Raw genomic sequence first — 19,379 nt, forward strand, 5'->3', positions numbered from 1 at the left:
GGGAGACTCTGCAAGTCAGGCAGCATCTGTGGAAGCAGAGGGATGGTCAAAATTTTGGGTTTAGTCCCTGCACCAGGATTGATTATTTTGCTCAGTCCTGACGCCAAATGTTGACCATCTTTCTGCCTGTCAGAGAAGGGAATCAACTTGCTGATTGGGATATTTTCGGGCTGAGCTCTTGTCCATCAGCCAAGGTTGTGGCTGTAACTGAGAGAATCCCTTGGAGAATGTCTCCCTGTCACAGAAATTCCTCCTTGTTGCTTATCTACACTTGTCTACAGTTGGGTTTGGCCCATATCCCTCTAAACTCTCCCATCCATGCACCTGTTCAAAAGTCTTCTAACCATTGTCATTGTTCCTGCCACTAACCAAAAGAGTGCTTTAAAAAAGGACCCAACAGTGTGGTGCGAACAAGTCAAGTTTATTGTCATTTGCACAAATATATGTGTGCACAGGCACAGTGAAAACTTACCTGCAACAGCATTAGAGGAACATAGCAACAGGTCAGCAACATTCACAAGAAAGTTATGATATAAGAATAATTTATCCACAATTTGTACAAGAAAGAACACTATTAGAGCAGTAAGACCACAAGACATAAGAATGCTTGAAAGGAAATAAGCATGTGTTCTTGATCCTGGTTTTGTGTTACTTCAGGCTTCTGTATCTGCTGTCTGATGGTGTGAGTCAGACAGTGGGGATTTTGTAATGGATGCTGTTTTCCTGAGGCAGTATCTCCTCTAGATACTACCAATGTTGAGCAGGGATGTGCCTGTGACGTGTTGGCTGGAATTTACCACACCGCCTTTTCTTGCAGATGCAGTTTCTTTGCAGCTCTCTGAAGCTTCTTACATACAATGGGATCTTCAGAAGGGAAGTCGAAAAGAAATGTGAGAATAATTTGCAGGGGGTCGGGGGGAGGGATGATAAAGGGACAGAATGAATTACTCTGCTGAGAGCTGAATGAATTAGATGGGCCAAGCGATGCTGTGTTAAGGAAGTAACTGGTGTGGAGGGTTCAAGCAGCACCAGCCCAGGCTTGTCCAAGGCCAGAGTCTGAGAGTGGGGTGGAGGGGTTTCATAGTGTGGATGGAACCCCTCCCCAATGCATTGAAGTCTCTGGTCAGGAACAACCAGCAGAGCATCAAAAGGAGCAGGTGGGAGGAAGTACGTAGAGGCCTTGATAAAGCAGGGGCAGATCAAAGGGTGGAGATAGTGGAGGTGGGAGAGAGTTGTGCCAGAAAGCTGGAATTACTGGAGCCAGTGAAGGCTGAGGTAAACAGCAGCTTTGTAAGCGTTCAGACCGGCTGCAGAGCTACAATCAGCACACCTGTGCAGGTACACAGATGGCATCAGTGGGAGTGGTGTTAGTGTGTTGTCAGAGAGTCATACCGGCTCTTCAGCCCAAATTATCCTTGTTTACCATCCAAGTTAGTCTCACGCCCACGTTGGTCAATACCTTTATAAAACTTTCCTAATCCGTGTACCTGCTCATCTCCCTTTTAAAAGATGTTAATGAACCAGCTTCAGCCACTTCCTCTGACAGCTTGTTCCATATACGCACCACCCACGTTGCCATTCAAGTTCCTTTTGAACTCTCCCCCCCACCCCATGTTAAACCAATACCCTCTAGTTCTTGATTTCCCAAACCTGAGAAAAAGGCTGAGAGCATCCACCCTTTCTTTGTCCCTCAGACTTTGGACACACGTGATGTGTTGCAGTTTGTAAGTTAAAACAGGGCAGGATTTGCATAGTAAATAGTAGGGTCCTGAAAAATAGGGACACACAGTGGTACAGGTACTTTGTCCCTTGAGAGTGGTGACAAAGTGGGCAGACAGGGTGGTGAAGAAGGTGCTTGATCCTCTTGCCTTCATCTGTCAGGATAGTGAGTACAGGAAATGGGACAAGATATTGTAACCGTCCAAGTGGTTGATGAGGCCACACTTGGAGTACTGCCTGCAGTCCTAGTCACCCGGGATTAGGAAGGATTTTGAGCTAGGAAAGGTGCAGAAAAGATAATACAAGGATGTTACCGGGAATGGAGGACCTGAGTTATGAGGATAGGTTAGTTCAGATGGGACATTTTACTCTGGAGCATAGCAGACAAGTGGGTGATAATTATGAGTGGTGTGGATAAGGGGCATGGTCACGGTGTCTAAACGTAATGGACACAGATTGAAGGTGAGACAAGAAGAAGGGCCTAAGGGTAACTCTTTTTCATAGCAGCATGTGGTGGTGTATATAGAATGAGCTGCCAGTGGAAGTGGAAGAGGCAGGTACATTAACAACTTTAAAAGACATTTAGACAGGTTATATGAAAAGGGAAATGGGACCAGCTCAGGTAGATAAATTGGTAGGCATAAGCTGGGCCAAATGGCCTGCTTTTGTGCTTTCAAACACTGTGACTCAATGGAAATGTGTCAGACATGTGTCAGAACTCATTGGAGTTCTATATAATTGGAACAAGATGTCTGTAGTCTGGGACTGAAACCTTCTATGTAATAAAACTTCTGATTTATTTTTCCAAAGATGGTTTATTCAACAATTACAGTATCACTGGAATACAATATTACAGTATTTCAAAATACGCAATGTTTATATTTTATAATTATAAATCACCTATCACTATCCAAACACACTTGAGCCCCTAGAATTCCCACCAGTCCTGGAAATCCTCCAGTGAACCTGGTGTTTCCTCAAAGAGGAGCTGGCAGTCAGCTGAAGCAAAAGCCTTAACTGCCCATTGCTTGGACCAGTGAATGGCCATCTTGGCCAGGCCCAGGAGCAAACTGACCAGGAGATCACAACGTGACCCACCCCGTCTGCTGGGTGACCGAGGATCAGGAGCACGGGGCTGAAATGCAACCAGAACTTGAGGAGCAGCCCCTTCAGATGCAACAACATTTTGTTATTTTCTTTGCCTGCATATTACAGGTTTGAAGCTGTTGGAGCCTGAGACTTACAGTTTGTAGTTCGATTGAGTGAGCTAGCACTCTGATGTCCCCAAGAAAACTCCAGGAGAGAAATGCGAGCACGAGCTACCACGAGGAGAAGCTCATGAAGACTAGACAAAGGGCCACGATCAACTACATTTCTCAGGAGCTACACGAGGAGAAGCTCATGAAGACTAGACAAAGGGCCACGATCAACTACATTTCTCATGAGCTACACGAGGAGAAGCTCATGAAGACTAGACAAAGGGCCATGATCAACTACATTTCTCAGGAGCTACACGAGGAGAAGCTCATGAAGACTAGACAAAGGGCCACGATCAACTACATTTCTCACGAGCTACACGAGGAGAAGCTCATGAAGACTAGACAAAGGGCCACGATCAACTACATTTCTCACGGGCTACACGAGGAGAAGCTCATGAAGACTAGACAAAGGGCCACAATCAACTACATTTCTTGTTGATTAAAGCATCAAGGAAGATTGAAACATTGAGACAAATGCAGAGGAGAACAAGCAGTTCTCAGAAAGGCTGCTGGTCTGTGTCACTGCCCTTGGAGGGGCTGCTGGTCTGTGTCACTGCCCTTGGAGAGGCTGCTGGTCTGTGTCACTGCCCTTGGAGAGGCTGCTGGTCCGTGTCACTGCCCTCAGATAGGCTGCTGATTCGGGTCAATCCCCATAGAAAGACTGCTGGTCTGTGTCACTGCCCTTGGAGAGGCTGCTGGTCTGTGTCACTGCCCTTGGAGAGGCTGCTGGTCTGTGTCACTGCCCTTGGAGGGGCTGCTGGTCTGTGTCACTGCCCTTGGAGAGGCTGCTGGTCTGTGTCACTGCCCTCAGAGAGGCTGCTGGTCTGTGTCACTGCCCTTGGAGAGGCTGCTGGTCTGTGTCACTGCCCTTGGAGAGGCTGCTGGTCTGTGTCACTGCCCTTGGAGAGGCTGCTGGTCTGTGTCACTGCCCTTGGAGGGGCTGCTGGTTCAGTCGCTGCCCTTGGAGGGGCTGCTGGTTCGGGTCAATCCCCATAGAAAGACTGCTGGTCTGTGTCACTGCCCTTGGAGGGGCTGCTGGTCCGTGTCACTGCCCTTGGAGGGGCTGCTGGTCTGTGTCACTGCCCTTGGAGGGGCTGCTGGTCTGTGTCACTGCCCTCAGAGAGGCTGCTGGTTCAGTCACTGCCCTTGGAGAGGCTGCTGGTCTGTGTCACTGCCCTCAGAGAGGCTGCTGGTCTGTGTCACTGCCCTCAGAGAGGCTGCTGGTCTGTGTCACTGCCCTTGGAGGGGCTGCTGGTCTGTGTCACTGCCCTCAGAGAGGCTGCTGGTCTGTGTCACTGCCCTTGGAGGGGCTGCTGGTCCGTGTCACTGCCCTTGGAGGGGCTGCTGGTCCGTGTCACTGCCCTCAGAGAGGCTGCTGGTCCGTGTCACTGCCCTCAGAGAGGCTGCTGGTCCGTGTCACTGCCCTTGGAGGGGCTGCTGATTCTTGGCAGGCTTCGGGTTTGGGATTTGATGTCCTTGTTGTTTCTGCACATGGGTGATCTGTTTTTGTGTGAGGGAGGAGTTGTGAATAGTTTGGGTTTCCGAGTTTTTGTTTCTTTTTCTTAGTATGCGAGGGGAGTCAGCATACAGAGAGGAGGTACAGCGGCTAACGGACTGGTGCAGAGTCAACAACCTGTCTCTGAATGTGAGTAAAACAAAAGAGATGGTTGTTGATTTCAGGAGGGCACGGAGCGACCACTCCCCGCTGAACATTGATGGCTCCTCGGTAGAGATCGTTAAGAGCACCAAATTTCTTGGTGTTCACCTGGTGGAGAATCTCACCTAGTCCCTCAATACCAACTCCATAGCAAAGAAAGCCCAGCAGCGTCTCTACTTTCTGCGAAGGCTGAGGAAAGTCCATCTCCCACCGCCCATCCTCATCACATTCTACAGGGGTTGTATTGAGACCATCCTGAGCAGCTGCATCACTGCCTATTTTGGAAATTGCACCATCTCGGATCGCAAGACCCTGCAGCGGATAGTGAGGTCAGCTGAGAAGATCATCGGGGTCTCTCTTCCCACCATTACAGTCATTTACACTACATGCTGCATCTGCAAAGCAAACAGCATTATGAAGGACCCCACGCACCCCTCATACAAACTCTTCTCCCTCCTGCCATCTGGGAAAAGGCACCGAAGCATTCGGGCTCTCACGACCAGACTATGTAACAGTTTCTTCCCCCAGGCCATCAGACTCCTCAATACCCAGAGTCTGGACTGACACCAACTTACTGACCTCTACTGTGCCTGTTGTCTTGTTTATTATTTATTGTAATGCCTGCACTGTTTTGTGCACTTTATGCAGTCCTGGGTAGGTCTGTAGTCTAGTGTAGTTTTTTTGTGTTGTTTTACGTAGTTCAGTGTAGTTTTTGTACCATTTCATGTAGCATCATGGTCCTGAAATGCGTTGTCTCGTTTTTACTGTGTACTGTACCAGCAGTGATGGTCGAAATAACAATAAAAAGTGACTTGTCTTGACTTGACTTGACTTGAGAAGATTACAACTAGAGGACACAGGGCGGGGGGGGGGGGGGTGGTGGGATTGATGTCTTTCTTTCAACTGCTATGTTTTTCTGTAAAGACAAATTTCAGAGTTGTATTCTGCATACATACTTTGATAATTAAATGAACCTTTGAATTTTAACTTTTGTGAATTTTGTACAAAGACATGAAGGTCTCACTGAACATGAGCTCTTTGCGATCTCTCACCCACTTGAAATGCACACCATCTTTCTCTTTCTTCTACTGAAGCAGATGGCCTCATTTCCTTCTAAATCCGCAACTTCCCATTTATTCACTTAACCCATTTATATGCTCCCTGCATTCTTCTCACAACCCACACTGCAGTCCACGTCTGTACCATGAGAATACTTGATGAGCTTCAAAGTCTAAAGTCAAAGTCAAGTGCATTGCCACATGCACAAGTGCATGCACTGTATATACAGGTATCAGCATCACAGGCACATTGCATTACAGACACAACAGTCAGAAGGAAAACATACATTAGAACCAAAGCAAAGTCCACTGTGTCCACAGCGTTGCTATACTGAGGTAGAGATTACGATTATGCAGGTTGCTTAAACAAACGAGTGGTTGAAGGGACTTTGCTTGAACATGGTGGTCTGGAACTTCAGGCTTTTGTACCTCCTGGCCCATGGTAGCTGTGAAAAGATGAATGGAGTGGGTTTTTGATGACAGATGTTGCATTCTTGAGGAATGCCTCATGTAGGATGCTACCAATGGTGGGGGAGGGATGCACACATGACGTACTGAACAGACTACACTACTCATGTTCCCGCCCATTTGAATTGCCGGACCAGAGCATGATGCAACCAGTCAATGTAGAAGTGTGTAGGTGGACAAATAAAGTGCAAGGGCCACGATGAGGTAGATTGGGAGATTAAGAATTACCTTAGAACAGAGAACAAGGCCATTCAGCCCACCAGATTTATGTTGGACACAGGGCAATATCATTTGCTTGTTAGTTCTCTCCACATTTCTATCAGCTGCCCACAGAAACTACCTCTCACCTTCACACTGATGGCAATTTATAGTAGGTAAGTATGCTTACCATGCTTCCTCTTTGCGATTTGTGAGGAACTGGAACACTCAGAGGTAACTCACGTGGTTTCAGGGAGATTGAACAAACTCCACAAAGACGCAGCTGAGGTCAGGATGGAACCTAGATCTCTGGTGCAGTGGGACAGTGGCTCTTCCCCCACCGGGGCGCTATGCCACATTTGCTCATTTGGGCAAGTTTCCATATGGGAAAAGGACCTAGAGTGGAATTGGTTTATTTTTGTTCTATGCACCAAGATACTGGGAAAAACTTTTGTTTGCATGATGTCGAGATAAATCATTCCATACATCAGTACATTAAAGTGTAAAGAGAAGAAAAAAATAACAGAATGCAGAATATAATGTTACAGGTACAGAGAAAGTGCAGTGAACGTCAAGCGAAGTGAAAGGGCCAGAAAAGGGCATTTTGGGAGATCTCAGGAGTTCAGTTTTGAGTGTATGACGATTCCCTTCAAGAGTCTGTTAGTAGAATGGAGGCTGTCCTCGAGCTTGGTGATACGCTCGTATCACCAAGCTCGTATCTCAAGCTGTTAAATATTGGGATGGAAGCTATCCTCAAGCTCAGTGACTGGTGTTCTCAAACCTTTAAATCTGCCCAATGGGAGAGAATGTTTGGGTGAAGGAGGCCTTGATTAAGCTGGCTGTTTTTCCTGACATAGATCGAGCCCCAGATTCCCTGTGCTTGGAATTACACATGCTGCTCTCTCGCCTGACTTCAGGGGGCACTAATAGCTCATTTCTCGAGTGAATTGCTTCAGGTCAAAGATCAGCCTGAATGAAGGGAAAGCACAGGATAGTTAATTACTCTCTAATCACCAACGATAGCAGAGATACTTGCCCTTACCTGCCAGCTGTTCTGTAGTCTGAGAAGCAACTGGAGAGCTCGCTGTTGCCAGGGTGAAATGGTGAGTGAGTGGAGTGAAGCTGACAGCAATTCCTATTGAAATCTGATGAAAACCAGGTAAAAAAAACACACAGTGCATCTCTCAGAACCGATTCCCATACCACTAATTACCTGAAATGCTGCTCCCCCTGATATGTGGGAGAATATGGCGACCATCTTGTGCACACATAGATCCCAGGGCCATTCGTGCTGTTGGTGGCGACCGATGAAAGAAAACTGGCTATCAGGGACAAAGGAGACCGCAACAGCTTGCATTTATATGGCAGCCTTCACATGGTAATACATGCCAAGATTCTAGGGAGTAGAGGGAAATCTGATCCTGAGCCTTGGATGAGTATGCAGGCAGCCTGGCCAGAGAGATTTGGTTTCAAGCGATGTGTGTTGAATGTTGTGGAAGAGGCTGTGGGGTTGAGGTACTCGCGATGGAATGCTGGAGTCAGACCACAGTCCAGTGCAGGGATGATGGGTTCAGGCGGAGATATCAGAGGCTGTGGGGCTGCATGATTTGAGGGACAGAGAGCACTCTGAACAGGTTGTGGAAAGATGTCATTAACCGGAAAGAGTGCAGAGGAGATTTCTGAGTGTTCTGCCAATGCTCAAGGGACTGAGTTACAGGGAGAGGTAGGGACTTCACTCCTCGGAGCACTGGAGAATGAGAGGTGATCTTAGAGAGGTGCATAAAACTACTGTAGACAGAGCAATTCCCAGAGTTGTGGGATCTTAAACTAGAGGGCATAGGTTTAAGGTTTAACAGGAAACTGAGGGGCAGCGTCACACAGAGGCTGTTAAGTGTATGGAATAAGCTGCTAAAGGAAGTGGTTGAGGATTTTCAAAATGAACAACACACAAAATGCGAGAGGAACTCATCAGGTCAGGCAGTTTGTATAGAAGGGAACACACAATTGACATTTTGGGCCAAGGCCCTTCATCAGGACTGAAAAGGAAGGGGAAGAAGCCAGAATAAGAAGATGGGGGTGGGGGGGGGGGAGAACAGGCTAAGGAATACAAGCTACAAACTAGGTGAAGCCAGATGAGAAGAAAGGTGTGTGGGGAAGGGTGATGAAATGAGAAGCTGGGAGGTGATAGGTGGGAAAGGTGGAGGACTGAGTAAGAAGGAATCTGATAGGTGAGGAGAATAGACCATGTGAGAAAGAGGAGGGGGGGGCACCAGAGGGAGGTGATGAGCAGATGAGGAGAAAAGAAGGGGTAAGAGGGGAGTCAGAATGAGGAATGGAAAAAGAGAGAAGGGGAGGGGTTTGAAATTATTGAGTGTAAGAGAAATCAATGTTCAGGCCATCAGGTAGGAGGCTGCACACACATAATATGAGGTTGTAGCGGTGTGCTACACGCAGCGCTAAAATAACGACGGAGTCGGTAAACTGCAACTAAAGATGATTTTATTCGAACTTCACAGCCTTGCTTTAAAGCCTCCCTCATCCCGCCCTCCCCGGGTGCGGATGCTCCAAGGGACACGTACTCACAAACCCCCGCAGGCTTTTCCCCTTTGTTGCGGACCTGGTCTTTGTGCCTGCACGCTGGCTATTTGTGAGCCGGTTCGAGTGCGCCAGGAAGTGGGTCGCCACAAGGTGCTGTTCTTTCAACTTCAGAGTGGTCTCATCGTTTCAGTAGAGGAGGCCATGGACCTACATGTTGGAACGAGGACGGGAAGTAGAATTAAAATGGGTGACCACCAGGAAATCATACTTGTGGCATCGAGGTCAGGTCTCACCAATGCAGAGGAGATCATACCGTGAGTGGCTGAGACAGTAGATGACCCTAACAGATCAGCAGGTGAAATATTGCCTCACGTGGAAGGGCAGAATGGCAGCGACTCCCCACCAATCTCTCTCCTGGCACTTATCCCTGCAAGTGGTACAAGTGCTACCCCTGACCCTTCACCTCCATCCAGAGCCCAAGTGCTGAAAGGAAGAGGAAGGACCATAAGACCATTAGATTCTGGAGCACAGTGAGTTCAGTTGAACAATGTTCAGATGAACAATGAGTTCAGTTCATCGAGCCTGCTCAGTTACTCAGTCATGGCTTTTTCAACCCCATTCTTCTTTCCATAATCGTTGCTAATCAAGAACCTATCAATATCTGCCTTAAATACACCCAATGACTTGGCCTCCACAGTCCTCTGTGGCAACAGATTCCGCAGAATCAGCACCCTGGCAGAAGAAATTCTTCCTCATCTCAGTTCTAAAGGGATGTACTGTTATTCTGAGGCTGTACATCAGAGTCTCCTTCTATTGGAAACATTGTCCACTCCATCCAGGCCTTTCAGTATCAGCTGGTGTTTTAAATGGGACCTGAGTGGTTTGGGTGGTGAAAAAGGTGTTTAGCACGCTGACCATCATCAGTCAGGATACTGAATATGGGAGTTGGGAAGTTTTGTTGCAGTTATACAAGACATTGGTTATGCTGCACTTTTGAGTATTGTGCTCAGTTTTGGTCACCCTGTTATAGGAAAGATGTTATTAAACTAGAAAGGGTACAGGAAAGATTTACCAGGATTTTGCCTGGACCTGGGGGACTGAGTTACAAGAAGAGGTTGCATAGACTTTATTCCCTGCAAGGTAGGAAGTTGAGGGGTGACCTGATGGGGTCATAAGATCATGAGGGTATTAGACAAGGTGAAAGCACAGTTTTTTCCCCCCAGGGAAGGGATGTTAAAAAGAAGGCAGCACAGGTTTAAGACCAGAGGGGAGGAATTTAAAAGGAACACCTTCATGCAAAGATGGTGTGTATTTGAAAGAAGCTGCCAGAAATAGTGGTACTGTACATTAACAACATTTAAAAGCCATCTGCAGTAGATGGACAGGAGAGGTTTAAAGGGCTATGGGTCAAGCGAGGGCAGTTGGGCAGAAGGGCCTGTTTCTGCACTCTATGTCTGACTCGATGACATTTAGGCAGTCTCTTAAGCTGTTGAAGGATTAATGCAAAAGAGTCAGCATGGCTAGGATGGGCCAAAAGGCCTGCTTCTGCGCTGAATGACCCCAAGAAAGGAGGAGGGCGGCTACAGATTTCACACGGAAGGTTGCAGGATACATCTCAGCCACAAAGTGATGAATGAGGCAGTGCTGAATAATTAATGAGGTGGCATGAATAATGAATGGCGGTTGAGAACCACAAGCGAGACTGAGTTGATGAAGCGCTCTCTCTCTCTCTCGTTCCCGTTGTATGTGCAAAGCCGCAGCCTCCCTGTACTACATGTCAGGCTGCACGTTGGCTCCTATTGACTCTGTTAGTCATTTAGCCCGTGGGCTCCGTGCCACCTCCTGTCAGCTGCTTATTGGATCTTCACATATGTGGGTCAAGGTCACGCGGGCTGGGACAATGAATTAAAATCTGCAGACAGAATTGCCTGATTGGAGCTAACCGAGCGGTTCCCCCCCCCCACCCCGTCCACGTAGCTGAATCCTTCACCCCCTCTTCCCATTTTAATCCATTACCTGCCTTTCCCTCTGACTGGGCACACGCTGCCTCTTCCAAGCATGCACAGAATTTTTCAAATACCAGTTCGCTTTTTTTTGAAAGATATTTTAAATGCCCTAGCCTATCTCGTGAGTCAAGGGGTGGGGGTGGGCAGAGATGCCCACAAACACTTTAGACTGTACGCTGAAGAATAGAAATTCACACCCATCAACTTCTCTTCTACTTTTAAGGGCAACAAAAATGGGATTAGTATGCATAGTTGCTAGCATGGATATAGTGGGCTGAAGGGCCCGATTTCGTGCCCGATTCCGAAAAGCCCATTTCAATTGCCTGAAGCAGCTCAGGGTCTTGACCGAGGGGCGGTGGTGTTGGGGATGGGAGCTCAGGGGTGAGTTTGAAAGGAGAGGAGAAGGCGTCTGCAGAGAGAGAGGGAGAGAACCCCCGTCACTAGCTTCATCCCGATATTAAATCATGATTTCCATCACTATACCTCGGTGCAGTGATTCGAAACAGAATCTGTCCATTGTGCAGTGTGTGTGAGACTGGTGAAGGCACTGCTCCTACAATCACATCAATGGGGTCTGCTTTCAAGAGCAGAATCTGTGGTCATGGCAACGTGGATTTTTTTTGAGTCCTCCAAAACTGCAGAGGTTTTTTCTTTCATTGACAAAAATGGTATTTTACTAACAGCAGCCCCTGTCCAGCATTTAGATGCCATTTTAGTGACAACATCTACTTAACTGCAGCAAAAATACCCTTTGTTGAATATTCCTTTGTCAGCTGTCGAGTCTCATGATCTGTTGGACTGCCGCCAGGTCTGAGTACGTGTGGACTGCGGTGAGCTCTGAGCAGGCTGCCACTGCGCCAGCGCCCAGCAGAGGGCACTCTCGGTCAACAATTTAGGACCCGTCCCCGAGTTGGTCACACAGGGCGGGAAGTTTGACCGCTGAGCCGTGGAAGGGTTTTTATTTCCATGTACATAACCCAGGGCGTTAGTGACTGGGAATGAGCTGCAAAGTTGAGGGGGCTTTTGGACAGGTATCTTCCCTACCACAGCCAGGGCACAAAGCCCAGAACGGGCTCTGACCTCATGCCACTTGGAACGTGTGGCTGCTGGACATTTTAATTCTTTAACCTGTTACCCTATCAAGCCGCTTGTCCTCTGCATTCTCCACTGCCTATAATTTATACTTTATATTCTACATGCCTCTGATGCTGCCACAGGCAAGTGTTTCATTGTACCTGTACCTCACCCTACCAGTGCACCTGACAATAAACTGGATTTGATTTGAGAATCTTTGAGAATCTCTCTGGGGCCCAACACATTGATGCAGTCATGAAGCCCATGCCAGTGGTTCTATTTCATAAGGAGTTTGAGGAGATTTAGTATGCTGTCAAAGATGCTTGCAAATTTCTATAGATGTATGGTGGAGCACTTTGGTTGCACCATTGCCTGGCGTGGTGGCTCCAGTGCACAAGATTGCAAGTTGCATGTACTGTGAGTGGGGGCTTCAGGGTCCAGCACCCAGAGTCTTGGTAGCACCATCACTGCTCTAGCTCACTGATGGTCAAGTACAGGAGCTGTATCGGTTAGTGAGTGAAGCAAACTGAGGGATAAGTGTACTTAACCCCATCCTTAACAACCTACCTGTGGGAGATACACCTGTCTGGGATAACACTGGTAGACTGACCAGTGTTCAGTCTTTGTGGAGACAGCATTCTGTCTTAGAACAAAGAACAGAACAGCATAGGAGCAGACTCTTTGGTTCACAATGTTGTGCCAACTAATCACTTCTGCCTGCACATGGTTCATGTCCCTCCATTCTCTGAACAGCTTAAATACCTCTATCATTTCTGCCTCTATCACAACCCTTGGCAGTGCATTCGAGACACCCACCACTCTCTGTAAAAGACCTTCACTGTACATCTCCTTTGAACTTACCTCCTCTCACCTTAAATGCATACCCTCTAATATTAGACATTTTGACCTGGGAAAGGCTACAGGCTGTTTACTCTATGTTCTTGTAATCTTATCACCCTCTACCAGGTCTCCCCTCAGCCCCCACCGCTCCAGAGAAAACAGCTAAGTTTGTCCAACTTCTTGTAGTACCTTGCAGCATCCTGGTGAACCCTTTCTATAGTTGCCCCACTGTCCCTACAAAAAACAGTCTTTGAAGCTGCAAGATAGCTCCTAACTCTTGACCTCAATGCCTCGACTAACAAAGGCAAGCACACCAAACACCATCCTTACTACCCTGTTGGCTAATGCAGCCACTTTCAGGGAACCGTGAACTTGGACCCTAAGATCCCTCGTTTCACATGGACTACTTGCTTATCCTGTAATTCAGGGACGTGACTGTAACTTGCCATGCCTGAAAGTTGCCTTGGTCTTGCTGCAGGCAGTTATGAGCCGCTTCATTTACCGAGGAGTAGCCGATAGAACTGAACATCAGTGAACATCTCACTTCTGGCCTTATGATTGAAGAAAGGACAGGTATTGGTAATTGGTTAATTTTTGTCACATGTACTGAAAATCTGTTTTGCATGCTATCCAGACAGATCATTTGAAAACTTAGAGTACAAACTTTGAGGTAATCCGAGGAAAAAACAGTAACAGAATGCAGTATCTAGAGCTACAGTCGCAGAGAAATGTCTCCACCCAGCTTACTCCTTTCCAAATCATCACCTGCAGCCCATTTAAACCCAGCTCTCACCCGCAGTCCTCGTTCAGGGAGGGCAGTGGATTTGATATTGGAACAGGGTCAGGGGGTCAGACGCAGACCAAAGGACTGGGCCTGCTGTTGGCAGCTTCTCTCAGGCAGAAAGCGATGGAGAAGATGGAGGTAATGAATGGGAGATGGTATTGGCCTATTGGAGATTCATGGAGGAAAGCAAAGGGCAGGTTTCTGGGGAACGGGAAATAAGCTACCAATTGAGGATTGTAGTGGCTTATCATCCCATGATGGAGACAGTAGACAGGATTGAAATTAAAAAGGAAGGAAGAGTTTAAAGCTTTGTTGAATTTTGACTACGATCCTATTTCTGATATCAATCCAACTAGACTAAGGACTTGGAAAAAAACATTATGAGATATTGTGGGCACGAAGCCATACGAGATGGGGCATTCTTAGTACTTTGTAAAGATAGTAAGCAACGTGAGAAAGCTTGGGGGTTAAAAGCTATGGAAGGAAGGAAAGTAACATCAAGGAATTACATTGAACAACAGTGGCTTTGGGGAGTTATCCCTGGAGTGCCGCTAGATGAATCCATGGACCGAGTTAAAATAGATTGAGTTGAGTAATAATACCTTGTGCTCTGTACTCAACTCAGTAGCTAAGGAATCAGTTCCCAGATTTTTGGGAGACAATAAAAGGTAAGCTGTTCAGTGGAGGGCAGATGATTGTAAAAGAGCCGTGAAGGAGTGGAATAGAGTTTTTAGGAAAGTTAGACAGTGTTACTCCTACTCATCTTTCATACATTTCCCCCCATCCCTCTCAGTCCTGAAGAATGGTCTTGGCCTGAAATGTCGAATGTTTACTCTTTTCCATAGATGCTGCCTGACCTGCTGAGTTCCTCCAGCATTTTGTATGTGTTATTTTTCACACTATATAAAAGAGCTCAAGCTCGAAAAGTTAGAAATCTGGTTAAAAATGTAGTGAGAAGTGTAATGAAAATGTATTGAAAAACATACAGTAATAGCTTTGGGGAGCAATCTAGGTAGGGGAAGTTTGGGGTATGATACAGAAAATGGGGAGAGTTAGGTGCATTACTGGTTTTGTATCACGGACAAAAGCAGTAGTTACTGACAAAGCAGAATTATTAGCAAAAACATATGATAGTGTACATATGTCCGCCAATTTAAGTAGAGAGGTCTTGTAGAGAAACAGTTTTGGCAAGCAATGCTCAGTTTGCTGAGAAATGTTTCAGTTCCTGTTTGGATGGTGAATTTACATTGTCTGAACTTAAAAGGGCCATTAATGGTGCTGGTCAGACACCACCTGGGAAAGTTAGTATTTGTTGTTTACACAGTTTTCAGATTCAAAACCTATGCTGGCTTTGAAATTCATTAATATAATAAAGGTAGAATGGCAACTTCCTGCTTCCTGGAAATTGACAATTGTTAAGCCTATATCGAAACCTGTTAAGATCAATCAGATCAATCCAGTTACAGACCTATTTCACTAACTTCACTTGTATTTAAGATAATGGAATGAACGGTTATAGCAAGGCTTTTCTTATTTTGTGGAAAATTAGCTGTATGCCAATCTGGATTTTGTATATGGAGAATGACCATGGACTCTGTGTTAGGTTTGGAATCTGATATTTGTAAGGCCCAAGTTAATAAAGAACCAATAGTAGCAGTTTGATGCAGAGAAAGCTTATGATATGTTATGGACACAGGGTTGCTGCTTAAACTGGAAAAGATGGGAATAGGTGGTAGAATGTTCAATTGGATTCAAGATTTTATTGTGATAGGAAGATACAAGTTAGGGTGGGAACAACATTCTCTAAGGATATGAGATAGAGAATGGGACTCCACTGGGGAGTGTGTGTTGCCCACTCCTCTTTAATATTAAGATCAATGACAGGTTCTTAAATGTTGGCTCAGACATTTCCAAATCATTACACATGCTGATGATGGTATAGTATAGAAGAGAAGCAGGAATTCAAATTATATAATTAGGAAAATGCAGGCAGCTATTGATGAGGTAGAGGAATGGGAATGTAGATGGGAATTTAAATTTTCTGTTGCAAACACTCAAGTTCGTTGTTTTTCTAAAAGGAACATTATATCAATTGATCTCAAGTTTTATGGTAAACGAGTCAGTGGTAAAGTTTCTAGGTATGTGGATGGTCACAACACTATCATGGAAGGTGCATGTGAATTAAAATCTAGAGAAGTGTAAAAAAAAGCCCTCAATGTGCTCAAGTGTTTAGTGGAGTGTGATTGGGTTGTGATATTGCTTTAATCAAATCTGTCTTTAATTTTGGATGTGTAACTTCTGGGTCAGCCTCACCAGCAGTCTTAAAGCCCCTAGATAAAGTTCAAGCTCAGGTATTGAGATTATGTTGTGATGCTATTAAATCATCTCTAGTTTGGTTATTACTGATAGAAATGGATGAAATACCTTTACATCTACACAGTAATGGTTTATTGGGTTAACATAAGAGGACGTAAAGTTGGTCATCCAATATTGGCAACATCAGTAGAGTGTTGGGAGCACTGTATTTGTAAGGTCTTCAGTTTTGGGTAGATGGGAAATTAATGGGCACAAAATCTTGGGTCATTTATGTGAATTACGGTTCCAGTGTTCCCCTATCTGCCATCCCTCCATTTTATTCCCTTTAACTGTGGTTGATTTGGGCTTTCAGGAAAAGATCAAGATGAGGAGTGATTGTTTATTAGTGGCACAGGAAGTTCGGCAATATATGCAAGGTAGACATTATGGCTTCTTACATGTCTACACAGATGGTTCAAATGATCCAGTGACAGGTCATTCAGGTGTTTCCATTTATGTTCCAGAGTTTCAGGTACTATTAAGAAAAGAGTATCAGATAAAGTATTGGTATTCACATCTGAGATAGTCAGTATCATTGTAGCCTTGGAATTGGTCAAAGAGATACACCCTGGTTATGTATTTCTGTGCTCTGATTTGTTCTTGGTTGTGACATCTATTAAAACAAGTAGTTCATATTGTAGGCCAGACATTCTTCTTGAGATTGGACAAACATCTGTTGAGGCTGCAGGGTCTAGGCTTGTGTATACATATCATATGGGCTCCTGCCCATGTTAGGGTTGAAGGAAATGAGGTGGCAGACACTCTTGCCAAGCAATCAGCTAAAACGAAGGCTATAAAAATAGTGGTGCCTTTGCATAAGGGAGAGGTAAAAGCCATAATTAACAAAGTCTTTTTAATAACTGTGGCAAAGAAGTTAGGATAAGGAAAAGAAAGGATGGGATTTATATAAAATCAGAGGATGGTAAGAACTCAACTGGGAGATGGGTTTAAAAGGAGGGAGAAAGTTATACTTACATGTTTATGTACTGGACATACCAGGTTAAATAATTCCATGTTCAGAATTAATATGCATGTTACAGACATTTGTAGGGAGTGCACTTGTCAAGAAAAGGTGCAGCCGATATTGCTTGAATGCAGATCCTATGAGTTGCAAAGGAAGCATCTAATTACTAAATTGAGATCTTTGGGACAGACAGAGTTTAACATGGAAAGTTGGTTAGGATATCACTGCCATTGTAATGTATAGAAGTGTGAACTTGACTTTCTGAAAAGCTTTAGACTTTTGAATTTTTCTTTTGAGGGGGGATTTTAGCGGGTATACTCCCTGTCTCTTTGCTCAACCTTCCAACTCAGTAGGTGGCAGTGATGTACTTTATGTTAGTCTGCCAACTGCCATTAGATGTTGCAAGAAGAACAAACCTTGTTCACTCATCCAGTTATTCCTAGCCATGTTGCCACGTTGCCTTGTTGCCTTGTCATGTTAGACATCTGCCCTCGCTTGTTTTGTGTCTCCTTGTGACTTGTTAATTTGCAGTTTATTATTAAAGTTATCACTCACTGAAATTGCTTCCACTGCTCTGCATGTGGTCAAATCTCTGCTGCTTTTCCTGACAGATAGTGTAGTGAAGGTAGACAATAAAGTGCAGGGCCACGACGATGTAGTTTGTCAGATTAAGAGTTCATCTTTAACGTACAAGGAGTCTTACAGCAGTGGGATAGAAGCTGTCCTTGAGCTATCCATGTGTTTTCAAACTTTTGTATCTTCTGTCTGATGGGAAGGGGAGAAAGGAGAATGTCTTTGATTATGCTGTCTGCTTTCTTGAGATGGTGTGAAGTGTAGACAGTGTCTGTGGAGGGGAGCCGGTGATGGACTGTGTCCATAACTCTTTGCGATTTCTTGCACTCTTGGGCAGAGTAATTGCCATACAAAGCTATGATCCATCCAGACAGGATACTTGCAAAGGTGCACCTGTAAAAATTGGTGAAGGCCAATCAGGACACGTTGAATTTTCCTAGCTTTTTGAGGAAGTAGAGGAGCTGGCATACTTTCTTGGCAATGGTGTCTATGTTCTTGGACCAGTCAAAGGTATTAGTGATATTTACTCTTGAAGCTCTCATTCATATCCACCTCAGCACTGTTGATACATACAGTGGGGTGTTCTCCACTTCGCTTCCTGGGATGAAACAGCTGAGGATGGTTAGTCCAAGTACGAATTAAAGAGCGGAGTTTCGGAGGTGAGATGGGACTGACTGCCCTTGACATCAAGGTAGCATTTGACCATGTGTGGTATCAGGGAGACCCGTAAAACTGAAGCTCATGGGCATCATAGGGAAAATTCCTGTGATTAGTGCAAAGGAGACTCAGGGGATGCTGGAATCTGGAATTCAGTGAGCCGGGTAGCATCTATAGAGAGAAATTCAGTGCAGGTGAAGGGAATTGTCTTGAAATTTCCATTCTCCATGTCCCTTCATAGATGCTGAGCGGCCTGTTGAGTTCAACCAGTGTTTTGTGTGTTGTCCCGTTTTCCAGCATCTGCAGTCTAGTGTAGCCCTGTTTCCTTTCCCTGGGAAAAAGGCTGTGTGTATTCACCCTGTCAATGCCCCTCATGGTTCTATGAGAAGAACCCTCGGTCTCAAATAAAACCCGAGCCTGCCCAGTCTGTCTCTATAACTTAGGCACTAGAGTCTTGCGACATTCAACCTACCTATGCACAGCAAGATCCCAGAAGCAGAAGAGCGATGAAGAGCCGATAGTTACTGTGGGATAAGCACTGCCTTGGCCACAGCGGGCACTGCAGGTGTCTTTTAGTAAACATTTCTACAGAAGGTAATGGTCACCTCAAACCGACCTGGCTATTAGGAATGAAAGCGCAGGTGAATAATGACAGATGGAGACCACTTGACCCATCCTTTCCACAGCAGCCCCTGTGGCCCATTCCACACCCCCCGGCTTCTCCCTCAGAGCTCCACAAACATTTTCCCTTAACTTCCAATGGTAAAGAGAACTGCGGGGAATATTGTAGAACAGAGAGACCCAGGCATTCGCAGCTAGGCAGGGTAGTGTAATAGATGTTTTGGTACACTGGCCTTCATCTGGTGAGCATAGGAGTACCAAAGTCATGTAGCTGTTGAACAAGATGTTAGTGAGTTCACACTTGGAGAGCTGTGTGCACTTTGAGTTGCCCAGCTTTTGGAAGGATGTGTTTAAGCTGTAAAAGGTACAGAAAAGTTTCGTGAAGATGTTATTAGGACTGGAGATCGGATAGGTGGATAGGCTAAGTCTTTTTTCCCTGGAGCATTGGAGGTCGAGGGGTGACCATACAGAGGTTTACTCAGTCATGAGGTGTGTAAATAGTCAGCCTTTATCCAAGGACTGGGGGCTCTAAAACCAGAGGGTATACTTTTAAAGTGAAAATGGAAAGACTTAAAGAGGATTTTTAAAGGAGCAGGCTTTTCAGAGGG

The 19,379-nt window shown here is 45.6% G+C and overlaps 1 long non-coding RNA gene across 1 annotated transcript in view; it reads right to left on the reverse strand.

Annotated features, from left to right (window-relative positions):
- The window catches only part of LOC132401014 (uncharacterized), a 30,396-nt gene extending 21,967 nt beyond the window's left edge, over positions 1-8,429 (reverse strand). The window contains exon 1 of the long non-coding RNA XR_009514451.1: positions 7,573-8,429. This is a non-coding gene — a long non-coding RNA (uncharacterized LOC132401014). The remainder of the gene's footprint in view (positions 1-7,572) is intronic.
- Positions 8,430-19,379: the final 10,950 nt, after the last annotated feature.

Source organism: Hypanus sabinus, chromosome 10 (genome assembly GCF_030144855.1).
Source record: "Hypanus sabinus isolate sHypSab1 chromosome 10, sHypSab1.hap1, whole genome shotgun sequence".
In the NCBI taxonomy this organism is placed as follows: domain Eukaryota; kingdom Metazoa; phylum Chordata; class Chondrichthyes; order Myliobatiformes; family Dasyatidae; genus Hypanus; species Hypanus sabinus.